This window comes from Alligator sinensis, unplaced genomic scaffold (assembly GCF_000455745.1).
Source record: "Alligator sinensis unplaced genomic scaffold, ASM45574v1 scaffold20_2, whole genome shotgun sequence".
NCBI lineage: Eukaryota > Metazoa > Chordata > Crocodylia > Alligatoridae > Alligator > Alligator sinensis.
In genome coordinates, this window is record NW_005842012.1 from 414,722 (window position 1) to 426,840 (window position 12,119).

Here is a 12,119-nt window from a genome sequence, read left to right on the forward strand (position 1 = left end):
CTTGTTATGCTGTGATGATTCATCTTTAAAGTGGTCATGCCACTCCCAAATTTAAAGATGCTCTTTTAGAATTAGTAGATTGATCTTTAAGGGGAAGATATAAAAAATAATGTAATATCATTATTCTTTTTTGTATCCTGTTAGCACTGGTAAGTGTGCTAGATGCTGTCCACACATGTAGAAAGATATACTTCCTGCTTGAACAAGTATATCGCTATTATTTGGATAAATCGGTGTGTCACTATAGAAGTGCATTTGGACAATGCAGTGTTTTACTGTGTTAATATAAGTGCTTCATTTAGTAGTAGCAATGCTCCTTTGATTGTTGCATAATATAAATTATATCTTGTCAAGAAGGAAGCAACATTGTTGCTGCTAATAAAAAATAGTAACAAGAATAACAAAAAAGGCATCCCTAGAGAAATATTTTGGACTGACTGACCTGTCTGGACAGCACCTTGGAAATGTACTGTATCATTATATTTGAGACTAACCTTCCTGTTTCTCAGTTTTTGTTGGAAGACAGGTTTTCTTTTTATTCTTCTCTCCCCCTTGTAGATTTAAGCCAGCAAGAAAAAATATATAAAGCAGAGGGGTTTGTCAAGCATTATCCCTTTCAAGGATTACATTCTAACATATAGAGATACAGTAGTTCCCTTTTATTTCAACTTCATAATTTTATTAGGATTTGATTATGACTGTTTTGATAGTGCGAACATATTTTATAGCATACCTCGTTGTTCATAAGAGATAAGCAAATTTACTGTGACATTATATTAGCAGGGACTTTGTCCTTGTGACAGAAGAGGAAGATGGGGTATTGTATTTGCAATGGCTTCAGCAACTTTCTGTGACCTGAAAACAGATATATTGAAATTAGTTTGTTGGACATAAGTTAATTATCAAATTTCATCATATAAATTTGCCTCAAAGAGGAAAGGCACTGCGATGGCTCATTACTGCAGTGTTTCTTGCATGAGTTCATTGATGTCCTACTCTCTTATGCCATGAGCTGGAGTATCAGCCTGAGACTTTAATTCATGATGATACTGCAGTGCAGTTTGTTTCAGGATCTATGTTGTAATATTGTGCTAGTGGTTCATTCTTTTCCATTATAGAGTGACTGTGCTCTAGAGGAGGGTATAAAATACCAAAATTAAGTGGCCTATGTTATTTCTACCTTGGGATCAGTCAGTGACATGTAGTGGGTATGAAAAAGCTTTTCACAGCATATGAGTGTGACATATGCATGAGTGCTGCAAAATCATTACATAGAGAAGGGTGACACAGCACACTTAGATAGTAGAGCAGTTTTAACAAAATTGTTAAAAGAATAAAACATGACTATTTGCTAACAAAAATAAGCAAATCTTTTGTAAAACTGGACAGGCTATTATGTGTAATATTTTGCAGAAATGGAGATTCATATAAAAATTTGCAAACCTTTCTTTCTTTCTTGCCTTCCTAGAAATTTGCAGGTGATGAAAGAAACCTTCATTCTGATAAAAGAATAAGCCAACTTACTGATTGGAGAAAATTGCATGAAGTTTTTTAATCAAAGTCTCTGTGGTCTGCTGTCTGATTTTCTAGGCCAGATGTCAAATGTTTTTCACTGATGTCGATGTTGAAGTAATCACTAAGCCAATTCCAAGAATGAGTAAGTGAGACTGTAATAACATTTCATTTCAGTATTACATAAGCTTTTTTTTCCCCCAGCTATGAACAAAGTAACAGGACCCCTCTGATTCAATATAATTACACAAACCATTACTTTGAAATTTGTGAGACAGTTTTATGGGTGGTCAATTGCTCTATACATATACATGAGAGGTTTCAGTACTAAATGCAAAAACACAAAGTTTTTATACTTTTAAACATTTACATTGAATTTAAAACATAATTACATTTTTAGTATTTAATCTATTTTATGAAGTTTATCTTTGCTACTACAGTATTAACCAGTAATTTGAAAAGGCAAGAATATGCTAGAAAGAGAGACTCTGGTCTTCAGGTTAAACATGGGGACAGAGAAGGCTAGCTAGTGTGATGAAAGACACACCTTTCTGAGTCAGTCCAGCTTATCATGATAGAATTATCACTTGGGATCAAAACAGCATTTTATTATTTTTGATTTAGGTGCTGTAAGAAGTAGTGGGCTTGTGGAACTAGCATTGAATTCGCTGAAGCACGTTTTTTGTTATTACCAGAAGAGAGCAATAGAACAACAAACTGCATGGGTGTTTATTTCAGAGGTATATAAGAACATAAGAAATAACATAGTGGGTCTATCTACCTCTGTATCTTGTCTCAGACAGTGGCAGGAGTAGATGCATTAGAGGCAGAGCATATGAACAAAGTATATCTAAAGCGATCTAGCTTCTGTTTTACCTTCTCTGGCATCCACTGTCATTGGTTCAGAGATGCCAGAGGATACATCCCTGACTGCTCTGCTCTGTAGCAATTAATGGATCCACTATACGTGGATTTGTATAGTGGCATGATGATAGTTTTATTTTTGTTTTCAATTCCCTTCTTAAAGGCATCCAACAAATTCTTAGGTTTTTCTGTCCCGAAAAAAGACAACATCTACAACCCAGCAAATCCATCTGAAATTATATGTAGAGCACCCAGCTGGAGCAGACAGTTTCCTGTATACATTACATACAAAAGAAACCCTGATAGAAGAACTTTATTAAGGTTGTAATATAAAGCACTCAAAAGTTATAGAACATCAAAACCGATGGACAGAAGGCTTAAGAATTTGTACCCACTTGCATATGGCTAGATCCTTGCCATAGAATGGACTCACTCAAGTCAAGTTATGCCAGGGATATTGACTGCAGGGTTCATCCAGAAGTTCAAATACAATACAAATAGAAAGCAGGTTGATCATAAATGTTGGGCTGGGAATGATGCAGCAAGCACTGCTATGGCATCCTTTGGCACATTAGTATCTTTATGCTTTAGCTGAGTTATAAAAAGTGCAATCAAAGCCTTTGCAGAGTGTTGTGATTAAGGCACTCTGAAACTCAGGAGTGGTGGGTTTAGTTCTCTGTGCTGCCCCTAGGGAAATGAAAGATTTGCTTCTGGGGATTTGGGTACCTATACATGTGCTCCAGGGTTGGGAGGAGGGGCATTTTAATTAAAGCAGCTCTTGGGAGCCTCTTTAATTAAAATGCTGCAGCATCTTGTATATTCAGCATCCCACATTTCAAAATGGCACCAGGGGTATATTAACTAAAGCTTGTTTGATGAGCCTTAGTTAAAGCACCCCCTCTGCCATTTTGAAATTCAGGATGGTGAATATGCAAGATATTGCAGCATGCTGAAGTATCTTAATTAGAATACTCCAACAGACTGAATTAATTGAGTCTGCTCTGATGCATTCTAATCAGAATGCATCGGAGCACATGTATAAGTACTCTTATAGTTTTCAGTTCTGCCACTAGGGAAATCACTTAAGCAGCCTGTGCCTCAGTGTGCCAGTTCTCAATGGGGTTAATACTACCTCCTTACTTCATGGGGGCATTATGAGGATGAATTCCTCCATGCATTTTTGCAATGGTCAGATGCAATGCTGATGGGTATCACAGAAATATGTGGCTGGGCAGATAAGATTTCATGTGTCATTTCAGTATTGTTGCTGAGGACAAAAACCAGAATGTCTAAAGTCAGAAAATAAAACAAGCAAAACCAAACCAAGCAAACATCAAACTATTTCAGACACATTATTTATGCTTGAAGTAGAAGTAATTGTACTTAGAAACACCCACACTTATTACCTATATAACTTAAGTCTCTTCCTTTCCAAATGTGGTCCTAAATGAACAATTCCTGTTAAACAGGGTATCTCTGGGCACGTCTACACATCACCCTACAGCAATGTATAGACATGTTGCATTGCTGTATGGTCTGCTATGACAACATAGTAATCACTTAGGTCTACATGGGACTGGCAGCTACATTGCCATAGCAGCACGCTCCCCCATTTTAGCACACCACTACAGTGACTTAGCAGCAAAATCTAATTGTGCACCACACACAGCACACAGTACACTGCTACAACATGGCACGGTGTTATGCCAGCATCACCGCACGGTGACTTGTAGACACACCCTCTGAGACTGAAGCAAATGGGAGCATAAAACTTGCAAGTGTTCAGATCATCAAAGGTGTTTAGATATTTTTGCTCCCATTAACAGCAGTAGGAGTTAGGGTAGATATTTCTAAGGATCTGGGTCTCACTCCATAACTCTACATGTACTTCATAAGTATTTTCATGAATGCTTTTGCTGGTTTTGGCCAGATCTAATATTAATAACACAGAAAATGAAGAAAAAGATTACAGAGCCGGCCTTAGGGAAAATGGTGCCCTGAGCGAACTTTATTTTGGCACCCCTCCCTATCCCCCCAATCTATGGTGCTGCTACAGGCAGAGGCAGGTGGGCTAAAGTCAATGGTAAAAATACCTTTGATTTCAAATCAATTCCCCTGCCCTCTCCCCCAGTTATATTATTATATTAACATCTCTACTTATCACAAGCTTACAAAATATTAGAAAAGATAGTCACAGATATATAATACATTCAGACATCCATAATTTTGGTATCAGATCAATACAAGCATTCGGGATTGAGGCAACATTTCAAGAATGAAATATAATATGCTTTCAATAATGTTTACTAGCTTCAGATGAATAATTACAAATAAATAATTTGGTAGTTAAATGTTGGCCATCAATTTCCTTGTACCATGTCTGTGTATAGATATTTTTTTCTCAAGTCCATTTGTTGTTCAGAATTACTTACTGACATATTTGTGAATTTTTTGTCCTCTGTGGCTTGTTACTTGAGTTGTTTTGCTTAGTTGTAATCAGTCATGTACAGGACATTTCATCGTTTCTTATTCTCCAGTTTGATGCACATCATACTAGTAACAGTTTCTGATGTTAGTGCTTCTGAAAACTGAATTTAAAATATGTTCCCTGTAACTGTTTGAGCATGTTCAGTGTAACATCTGTTTTCTAAAACATTTATGGTAGCGAAATTCAGTCTCAAGAATGTTTAAAGAAAAGAAAGCTCTAATGAATATGAACATAGCCCAAAAGCCTTTATTATTGAGTACACTTTCATGGATGCTTTTGCTGGTTTTGGCCAGATCTAATATTAATAACACAGAAAATGAAACAAGGGTTACAGCTGGCAAAGCTGGCTTTAGGGAAAATGGTGCCCTGGGTGAACTTGTACTTTGGCATCCTTCTCCCCTCTCCCCAAGTCTATGGTGCTGCTGCAGGCAGAGGCAGGAAGTTAGGGGTGTGGGACATGGTTTGGCAGGGAGCCAGAGTGGCATGGTGCGCCAGGCAAGTGGGTGGCAGGCATTGCTGCTGCTATGCAGGAGCAAGGTGGGTGGACTGGAGCAGCTGCCACCCCACCCGCGCGTGCCTCACCCAGCTCCTCCTGAGCAGTGACTGGAGGCAGAAGGTGGGCTGGGCTGGGCATCACTCCTCCTGCCTGGGACAGGGATTGGCCAGGGCAGGGGGGGGGAAAGAGGTCTGATGTAAACATGGGCTGCGCACACGTGTGTGTGTACTTATGTGTATGTGTGCACGTGTGTTGCCCCCTAACCATGGCACCCTGGGTAGTCCCCCATATTGCCCACTCCTAAGGCCGGTTGTGAAAACTGGTAGAGATTTCCAAATTTTTTTTCCTCTGGAAAATTTCAGTTTGTCAAAGTTCAAATTTTTCATGCATACCAGTTTTGACAATGATGGAACTTAACTGGGAGAGGTTCTCATCTATCCCACAATACTCAAGGGCTTAGGAATTCAGTTTGGCTAGGGGAAACCAAGGTTCAAGTCTTTAGTCTGAATCAGGTCAGACAAGAGTCTTTTACATTGCAGAAACATACTCTGACTAGTGGATTATCGAGACTAGTGGATTTGATCTCTCTCTTTCTCTCTCTCAATTTTTGAAACCTCAAAAATATTTTTATACGATGGGAAACATGTCCAGATTAGATCTAGGTAGGATATAGGTAGACTTACCACCTTGCTAAGTCAAGAAGGTTGATTTAGATGTAATAAAATATAGGAAGGCAGATAGAAAGCAGTGAAAAGTAACAATGTTTTGGTTAGACTGCCATGAAAAGAAGTGAAGTGGTCAAAACAAAAGCAACAGAGTGATAAAAGTGTGTTCTGTATAGTAGAAGCTTTTTGTGGGTTTTATATGAATAGCAACTGGCAAGAGGAGGACATTTTATGAATTTTCCTAGGAAGAAAAGAAACATACCTGCCCTGCCCCAATGAGAGTTCATGTGTGGTCAGTGTTAGAGAGAAGAGTTAACAGTTGGACTCTGCTAGTGAAACAAGGTATTAAAAGGCGGGTGGGCAAAATACAGTCCGCGGGCCAGATCTGGCCCTCCAGGCCATTCTGTCCAGCCTGCAGGGCCCCTAGAAATTTTTTTAAATTAATATTTATTTACCCTGTAAAAAGTGACAGGAGCCAGGGATAGTAGGACCCAGGGGAAGCCACAGCAGGGCCCTGGAAGAGCAGGGCTCACCCTGCCCCGCCCTTGCAGCTGGAGGGACCATGGGGCTGTTCCCACCTGTGCCAGAGCTGGAAATTCAGGTAAGAGGGGGTCAGGGCTGTGCATGCTGGTCCCCATCTGGCTATGGGGCTGGGGCAAGGGGCTGGGAGCGAGGGGGCATGTGGGGCCCAGAGCTGGGTGGTTCCCCTCTCTCCCTGCTGGGGCAGCCCAACCCGGCTCCATAGAGCCCAGCCAGCCATGCTCTGGGCTCCTGGCAGCCTGCTCTGGGCCCCATTGGCACTGGCCCTGGGGCACTGCTCAGCTGTTGCAGGCTCCCAACCCCCTTCTCCAGCCCTGGGGGAAGCACAGGGGGCTCCTGGGGGTGACATGACCCGGTGGGAACGTGACCCAGGGTGTGGAGAGGTGGCATGGAACTTGTATCCTGCACCTGAGGCTTGGGGCAGCAATGGCCTGGCTGCCCCACCCCTCATGGGATGCTCCGGTTGGTGCCACCACCCCAGGGGGGAAAGCCTGGGCCCCCCATCCCCACAGGGGCCCAGTGGCAACTTGCTCCCCAGCCCCAGGACAGGTGGGGAGGCTGCACTAGGAGCAGAGCCTCAGCTGCTTTTTTGCTTCAGAAGTTCCTGCAGTAGTGAGGAGCCCAGGGGCCCTGGGGAAGCTCCTGGCCAGCCCCGGGGGCAGCACAAGTCACCTTCTGAGGCTGCTGGGGGTGGCACAACCTGGCAGGGTCCTGGCTCAGGGTATGGGAAGCTCGGGGAAGTCACAGGAGCTTTCAAAGGAAAAAAGCAGCCGCAGCTCTGCTCCGGCTCCTGGCACAGCCTCCCTGCCTGTCCTGGGGTTGGGGGGGGTGAGCTGCTGCCAAGCTGCCGGACCCCTGCAGGGAGGGGGAGGGCTAGGCCTTCCCCCCAGGGTGGCAGCACCCACTGGGGATGCCTGTGGGGCGGGGACAGCCAGGCTGTTGCCATCCCAAGCCTCAGGTGCAGGATGAAACTTCTGCGCTGCATCCCTGGACTTCCCAGGCCATGTGCTCCCCCAGTGGCCTCAGGTGGCCCCTCCACTGCCCCCCAGTGCTGGTCAGAAGCTTCCCCAGGGCCCCCAGCCTACTGGAAGCTGCAGGAGCTTCTGAAGCAGGAAAGCAGCCGCAGCTCAGCTCTGGCTCCTGATGCAGCCTCCCTGCCTGTCCCAGGGCCAGAAGGCAAGCTGCTGTCAGGCTGCCAGCCCCTGAGGCATGTGGGAGGAGGGCTGGGCCATCCCCCTGGGGTGGTGGCAACCCCTGGGCTGCCCGTGGGAGGGGCCAGCCAGGCCTTTGCTGCCCCAAGCTTCAGGTGCGCAATGCAAGTTCTGCACCACCTCCTTGGGCTTCCCGCATCCCAGACCATGTCCCCACTAACTCATGCCCCCCCAATGGCTCCAGGAGCCCCCTCCACTGCCCCCTGAGCCTGATAGACCCTTCACCAACAGCCTCCAGCCTCCTGGCAGCAGCAGGAGCCACCGAAGCACAAACACGGCCATGAGACTTTGGGCAGCAAGAGCCCAGCTGGCTCCCTCCTTGCAACCCTTCCTGAAAACCCCACAGCCACTTTCTCCTCCAGACACAATCACACATCCCACAAATACCACACATACATATACACACACATCCACAGCTCCCCACATCCACCCACTTACACATACCCTCCAACACCTCTGCACACCCCACACTCTATACAAGAGTAAGACTACATTTTGAGCTATTATGCAATCGCTTCTACGTATAAAGCACAAACACACAGGTATCAGGACAAAAATATATTTTTAAATTGAATTAAAATATAATATTATGGGTATTTGATTTTTAGTATATAATTTGTTGGGTTTTTTTCTGGTTCTAAGATAGCAAACCCTCATCTCCGAAGGAGTACTTCCAGGGGCAAGAGGAGGGACTTCCAGTGGCAAGGGTCAGAGGTCAGGGGTGGGACTGCTAGTCCAAAGATGGCAACCAGGGGGCGAGGCACCTGTCAAGGGGTAGGGTTACCCATGCAACCTTCAAGAGCTTGCCAAAACTCTCTAAGTGGCCTTCCGCCCCTGTATTAAAAGGAAGGCTTGTGGATAGGGCCTGTAGGTCTTGAGAGGAACAGACTCTGTTAGGACTTTGTGCTAAGAAATCCTGTCTGCCTGCTGGGATGGCCCTTACTAGGGGTTGGAGAGTCAATATTTATTACTTGGACTTGTGAGACTGTTGATGCAGCATCCCTTTGGATACAATTTGTGAGGTTCTGAAATAAAAGACTTCTTATTGCCAACAATTGTGTCATGACCTGTATTGTGAGCTCCAGTTGGCCACACACTTCATTCTTGCTAGGGCTGTCACAAAGCCACACTACTAGTGTTATCTTTTAGGACACTTTCCAAGATTTGTTTAACTATGTCTGTACCAGAGCAGCTCCTATGTTTAATGCTGCTTTTGAAAGCTCTTTGTTTCATTGTGTTCCAAAAACTAAGCTTGTATTTCAATGCATGCAGTCCCATACGTTCCTTCAAAGCAGATTCTTTACTTGCACTAGCAGCAAAACTCATTTTACACAGTCTCTTTTAACCCACTCCAAAGGCATTGTGTAGTTTGCATTAACAGAGAAACATGCTATTTGGTTTCTTTGAAGGTTTTGTGGAGGGTGGACTAGTAGTAGAATCTTGATCATGGGCCCACCTTTTCTTCAGTAATCAAAGCAATTCCACTAATCCTTTCGCAGAGATGAGAGAAGCTTATCTGTGTTCATGACAATTGGGCTTTTTTTTTTTCAACTGGGGCTTTATTAATAAAAGAGTTTTCTTAACCAAGAGGACCCTGTGAGAACTCAGCCTTGGAAATTTGGGAACCCCATGAATATCATAGCTCTGCAGTACCAAGTGATGACTGATTTAATGACAATTAAATTCTGAAGGGTAAGGTCATATTCAGAACCAAATCTACTTCTATGGGAGTGCCATCCAAAGCTAATGCTACTAGGGTAGAAATTACACTCTCTTATAAGGTTCCCCACTGGTGTTTGAAAGCATGGTTGCAAACATGCCATTCTGCCATTACTGAGGTTGTCAGAGAGACACTATGGCCTGTGTGTTAAATGATGGCATCCACAGATTCCTTGAATTAATGCTCAGCTGAAAACTGTGGTATAACAGGGAGCGAAGAGCTCCTATTACTTTAACAGAGAAACAGCCTGGATGGATCCCCAGGTGAAGGAAGATTGTTCATGAAGTGCTGCAGGAGAGCTGGCCACCAGGGATTTATAGGCTATGAGTGCCTATAATAAGACAGGACCTGGGTGGGCAGTAAAAAGCCTATTACAGTGTTAGTGGCTTTACAGTAGTGCTATAAGATAGAGCCCTGCGCAAGAAGGAAAGCATTGCTACAACAACTAAATCAACCACTATAGGCTACCCTGGGGACCAGTTGGCAAGCCTAATTAGAGAACACTTATAGCCAGGCCAGGGAAGTCACCTTACTGGAAAGAAGCAGGGCCTGGGAGACATAAACCCAGGGCTTGAGCCAGGGCAGTCAGTTTGGCCCTGGAGGACTGGATTGTGGCTGAAGGGGAGGTGGAGGTCACTGAAAGGGGGTGACTGGGAACACCCCGAACTTGAAATTTATCTGAGTGGGCAGAGGATATGGACTGGAGTATGTTCTGTGGCTGAACAAGGCTGAGCTTGCCTGAATTGTAAAGCAGGAGCATGGCCTGGCATAAAGGACACTTGGGGTGAGTAAACACTGTTCTGGCAATTTAGTGAAGGAAAATGGAGCAGCTGCTGCACTTGTTGGCCCAACAGCAGACTGCAGCCAATGAACAAGCCCAGAAATGGGAAACTAAGATAGATGATTTGATCTACCAACAGCTATGACAAGCAGAGACTTTGCAAACCCTGGTCCTGGATAATCAAAAAGTGGCAGCAAGTACACTCACTGGCAGCATGGAGGGTATAAGAGAGGCCTTGCTTCACTAGCGGCTGTACACATGGCAAGTGAGGATGATCCAGAAGCTTTTATAGAGTCCATTGATCAGGTCATTGTACCAGGTAGACCGAGGACAGACGTGAGGGGAAGAAGCAATACAATTGCTCATACTTAAGGTGTACCATAGGTCCATCCTGCAGGTTGCTTATGAACTCCCCACAAGGGGGCAATTAGGTAGTGATAAGATCAGCAAGTGTTTACTCCACCAATTCTTCTGGCCCAGGATACATCAGGAGGTAGAGAGATTTTGTTGGTCTTCTCCAGTGCCAACTGGTGGATTCTGGGAGGTCTCAGAAGGTGCCACTGGTACAGATGTCCCTCGTGGAAAAGCCTTTTGAGCAGATGGAAATGGGTATTGTGGGGCCACTTGTAAAGAGCACAGCAGGGTATCAATATATTCTGGTGTTAGTAGACTACACTACCTGCTACCTAGAAGCTGTGCCCCTTAGGACTATTAGCACAGAAAAGATGGCCAATGAACTACATACAATATTCACCCAGGTGGGCCTCCCCAAAGAGATAATAACTGACCAAGGGAGCAATTTAATGCCACGGGTATTCTGGGAAGTCTGAGAGACTCTAAGGATAAAAAGGCTATGGACATCAATGTAACATCCCCAGACCAACATTAGTTGAAAAATTCAGTAGGAGTCTGAAGGGGATGCTTAAGAAGACCAGGGGTAAAGATCCTAAATAACAGGACAAGACATTAGCCCCATTAATGTTTGTGTATCGGGAATCATTGCAAGAGTGAACAGGGTTTTCTCCCTTTGAATTACTGTACGGACATCAACCATGAAGAATATTGGATCTAGTTTGGAAAGGTTGAGAAGCACAGGAGGGTGTCTGCCAGAAACCCCATCCAGCATGTATTACAGATAAGGAAACAACTCAAAGTAGTCCGAGCGATCGCTAAAGAAAACCTACAAAGTGAATAAAACCATCAATCCATGTATTATAATTAGGGACCTACTGAAATCGCAGATTGGTGGAGGGACCCCACCGCTCACACTTACCGCTTGCTGCTGATCAGGGGGAGGTGAAAACCGTGGTTTTAAATATGGCACAGTTTTTGCCTCCTGGATGGTCAGCAGTAAGCATTGGGGCTGCTGGGGCCCCTCTGCCAATCAGTGGCGGGATGCAAAAACCATTCCATATTTAAAATTATGGTTTTTGCTTCCCTGTTAATCAGAAGCAAGCAGCAAGCGGTGGGGCCTCTCTGCTAATCAGAAGCAAGGGGACATGTGGGTGAAACTGCAAGATTAAGGGACCTGCCATGCAAAACACTTTTGCTGTGATTTCAGTAAGTCCCTAATTATAGTCATTCATCAGGCGCACAAGCAGAGGTTTCAAGTGGGCAACCGAGTATTGGTCCTGACAAAGCATCAAAATCGATGGCATGCTGGTAAAGCTCATATAAGGCTGTCAGAAAAGTGGGACCTGTAGATTATGAGATCTGACAACCAGGACAGCAGAAGACTTGTTAGATATATCATAAGAATATATTTAAAACATGGAAAGAGAGGGAAACCTTGTTTATAGCGCCATGCCCCAACCCATTAGAATATGAACCACAAGCAGAAGG

General features: G+C 44.2%; 1 long non-coding RNA gene across 1 annotated transcript; it reads right to left on the reverse strand.

Annotated features, from left to right (window-relative positions):
• Window positions 1-780: 780 nt before the first annotated feature.
• On the reverse strand, window positions 781-4,948 carry LOC102384512. The gene is made up of 3 exons (XR_323630.1): window positions 4,809-4,948; window positions 1,525-1,636; window positions 781-855 (listed from the first exon to the last, which is right to left on the reverse strand). It is a non-coding gene; the product is annotated as an uncharacterized LOC102384512 (long non-coding RNA).
• Between the last annotated feature and the right edge of the window lie 7,171 nt (window positions 4,949-12,119).